The sequence below is a fragment of the Stylophora pistillata genome, chromosome 1 (genome assembly GCF_964205215.1).
Source record: "Stylophora pistillata chromosome 1, jaStyPist1.2, whole genome shotgun sequence".
NCBI classification, from domain to species: Eukaryota; Metazoa; Cnidaria; class Anthozoa; order Scleractinia; family Pocilloporidae; genus Stylophora; species Stylophora pistillata.
The window spans coordinates 26,889,897-26,894,296 of record NC_142519.1 but is presented as its reverse complement, the minus strand read 5'-3'; positions in this window follow the sequence as shown (position 1 = coordinate 26,894,296).

Here is a 4,400-nt window from a genome sequence, read left to right as displayed (position 1 = left end):
GGGTACTGAAGATACTGATGAAGCGATGCAGAGAAAGTGAATCCTGAAAAAAGCGAGATACTTAAGCAAGAATGATATTAAAATCAATCCTCCGATTGCACGACATAGCAATTGAAAGAAGAGAATGATAGTAAATCCTACGGATACATGAGATGTAAATGACACAATGGAATGAGAGTGAATCCTACGGATACATGAGATGTAAATGACACGATGGAATGAGAGTGAATCCTGCGAATGTGCTCAATACTCCCGAAATAATTGAAAAAAGTGAATCCTAAAAGTGCACAAGATACTGATAACAATGAATTAAAAGTGAATCCTATGAAACTATTTTTCTACGTTCATATAAAGGCCTAACCACCGTAAGCATTCCTTCAAATCCGGTTTTGCGATAAAAATCACTCATAGTTTAGGCGAAATAGCCGAATACTCTGAAATATGGAATGATTGAATATCCTAAAACGAAGAATGACAGAATGTTCTAAAACACAGCATATCGGAATATGCCAAAACGTACAATGATTAAATACTCGAAGAATTAGAATGACTAAGTCGAAGTATTCTAAAGGAGAGCAAGACTGGTGAAATTTATTGTAACATTTGGTGTAGAGAAAGTATCTTGTGATCAGTCTCCTCAGACTATGGGTAAAAATAGTAAGGGAATACGCTTCTAGAGAGGTCACCTCAATCCCAAAAATTTTTTCTAAAAGTTTGCTTCTATTTTCGTTAAATCGGACATATAGGTATCCGTCACTAAATCACATTATAAATATCACTATTGTTGGTAAATTTTCATATACATACATACATTTTATTGAAGTTCCCTTGACAGGGTTTTTCAGCCACAATGTGCCAACTAAGACTAAATAATTAACAAGAAGAATAGAACTAAATCATTAACTAACTAAAATAACATAGAGACAAAATAAAAATTAGGCTAAAAACGTATTGACAAGTCTCTTCTTGAAGATTTTACCGTCCGCTACCTCCTTAAGGTCTTTGGGGAGACTGTTCCAACATGCAGTGCCTCTGTAGGCGAACGATCGCTGCCCAGTTTTTAACCGGCATCTTGGTAGGTTCAGATCTTTTTTATTTCGTGTGTTTCTGTTACGTAGTTCTAGTCTCCTTGTACATTTTTGACTGAGATAGTCAGGCGCCGGTCCATTTAAGCACTTGTGAACCATAACAGAGTCATTTAAAAAAAGTTTATCGGCAATAGGAATCCATTTCAGCAACTTCAAGCCTTCAGATATGCGATCGTACTTTCTGAGGCTGAGGAATATCCTGCCTGCAAAGTTCTGAACCGACTGTAGTCTTTTCACATTTGTTTTAGATGTAAAATAATTCACTGAAAACAAAAGCGTTAATTAGCGAAAGTAGCGTCTTTATATCAAGAAGGTGCTTAATTCTGTTGATCCTAATTAACCTATACATACAATCGGAGACTGTTTTAATCACATGCTCATTAAAACTTAGTGAGGAGTCAATAGTGACACTCAGGTCTTTAGTCACGGTTAAAGATTTGACCTCCTTTCCCATTAATTTAACCGGCGGAATAGGTGGTAGGCTTCTAAATGATTGCGGCACTCCAATAACCAGGAGCTTGGTCTTCTCAGGATTGACGAGTAGGGAGTTTGTACAACACCACCACCTTGCTATTTCCGAAAGATCCTTATTTAATGCAGTAACTGCATCTGAAATTTGACTTGGGGAGAGGCCGAGGAAAATCTTAGTGTCGTCAAAGTAGCCCATTGCTCGGCAGTGCTTCGGGACGGACAGGAGGTCATTTACATACATATATGTTATTCACCAGCCGGGAGGTCCGTATTGGGAAAACTGTGCCCGAGGTCTTGGATACCGCCCGAGAAGGCCTCGCGCGGAACTCAATACAGAGGGCACAGTTTTTCCCAATACGGACCGACCTATGCCGGTGAATGAAATTTTTATTTTTTTCTACCACATAACAAAATGATTACCAAAAGAACCCTAATGATTTAGGGCTACAATTAAGAGTTTAATTAGGGGAAAATCCTCCATAACCTTAACAATTTGTTAGCGAGTGGATGATAAAGAATACAGACGTTATTCAAATTAAAGAGAAAACTTTCACCGAAAAATTTTTAATTTGTAAAATGTAACTGAAAAGACTTCCAAGCAAACTTTGAAACATTTTTGACAAGTAACTGTCACCATGTGACACCTGTCAATTGAAGAAGAAAAAAAGGCGTACGCTTTTGAATAAACAACAGTACCACCTACTGGTGTGACAAACACACACGAGTTAACTGACAATGCGACGAACTTCTCGTAAAAAAAAATACAGCACTCAGAGATCTTACGGAAAGTATTGTTTATTTCCAACGACGGTTAATCTTCGTAGATTTACCTCTCTTCCGTTTTAAAATGTCACGGAAAGTCAAACTGTAAGTGAACGCAAATGTGTGTTTTGAATTGTTAGTCTGCTTGTTCATTTTCTGCAATGGTGTGTGTAAATCTGTCTTTCTTCGACTAAAAAGCTGAAGTAAGTGAGACTCTTTCTAGCTAGACACAAGGGGATTTAATGCGACTTTTATTCATCAAATTCCTCCGGTTTCTGAGGGGAAATTTAAGGTAGAAATGTCCAAATTCAAGGGATCTGCAAGAATAGGCGAAAGTGTATTTATTGAAGAACTCAAAACTTCGCTCAACGTTTCACAAATGAACAAATTGTGTTGAAGAATTCAGATATTAACGAACGAAAGTCACATTGATTAACGTACTTGTTTGCTGCAACCACCTCTCTTTGTTACTTTCTGAGTTAGTTTTTGTGAAAGATTATTAAATAGAAAATTGTTTTTAGGCCGCGTTTCAATCGTTTCAAAAACAAATTTAGTACCACTAAATCTATTTCGAAATCAATTTTTGCAGAAAAACCATTGTGATTTGAGAGCGAGAGAGAAGAAAGAATGAATATCATTTATCGCCAAAAGGTCGTGACCGAAGTCTTTGCTCAAAAATTCTGCCCCGGCCGGAAAAAGGAGATATATTTATGATAACCTGCAACGAAGCTTGAGATGTTCTGCAAAGTGACTCAAGCGAAACGGATACCGCCCGCTGTAAGCGGGCCGGATTGGGAGAATATTGCTCGCTCTCGGAACCAATCAGATTGCAGGATTTGTAGAATACCGCCCGCTTACGAGCTGAGAAAAAAAAAAGTGTAAATAAGACCGGTCCTAGAATTGAACCTTGTGATACGCCCACAGTCACGGAAGAAGGGGCCAGAAACAGAGTTGGCCATATTAACAACTTGGCATCGTTGCGAAAGGTAGCTTCCAAACCAGCTGCACGCACCATTGGACACACTGAAGTTTTGACATTATCAGATCATGGCGTATACTGTCGCATGCCTTTGACATATGAAGCGGGACGATCACGGATACCTTTCTGTCGTATATGTTCTTTAAGATTTCGTCTGTAAAGTAAAGTAGAGCAGTTTTAGTTGAGAGGGCTGATCTTTCGCAGACTTTAGACAAAATGGTAAGAAGGGATATGGGGGGCGTGTTAGAAGGTTCGTCAGGATCACCTGATTTGAGGATAGGAATGACTTCAGCTGACTTCCAGACTTGCGCAAATGTATTTGCAGAGAAAGAGGTGCTAACAAGGTTCGTAATTGGAGAAAGTGTTATTGGTAGGCTGTCTTTCAGTACCCTGGCTGTGACTTTATCTAGGCCGGGAGTTTTGCTCGACCGTAAAGATCTTATAATCTTCCCAACTTCTTCTTCCGTAACTGGTTGAAATTCAAATGATGGACGCCTGTCATCCTGCAAACAGCTGCTCGAAGAACATGTAGTGGATTTATCGTCTAAAGAGTCAAAACCATGTTCTTCGGATAGAGTTTTTGCCTTTAAGGTGGCTGAACACAGTTTTCGCGCGCGCTTTTGCTGATGCAATTCAGCGTGCGCACAAGGATTTTAAAAAACAAACTTGCCGTCAATAGAGCATTGACGGCATGTTTGTTTTTTAAAATCCTTGAGTAAATAAAATAGAGTCATTTTATTTACTCAACACGTACCCGCACTATCTGTGCTACTTTTCTCTATAGTTGGCGCAGTGTATTGAGGGCTTTAATTTTTTATTACAAAGATATGTTAGAAAAGTTAACAGTGCAAAAAAACCCAGCAATTCTCAGCTTTTTCTTTGTTACTGAAAGGACCCAGTTAAATGTAGCGCATGCGTAGTAAGTAAAAAAATTGCCACTGAATGGAAAATTGCTTTCTCGGAAATATGCCCATTTAATAACAATAATAAATTTTATTTATATAGCGCACATATCCTGTGCTCAAGGCGCTTTACAATGTTTATATAAAATACAATATATTAAGCTAAAAGTAAATTCAATAATACAATATATCAAGCTA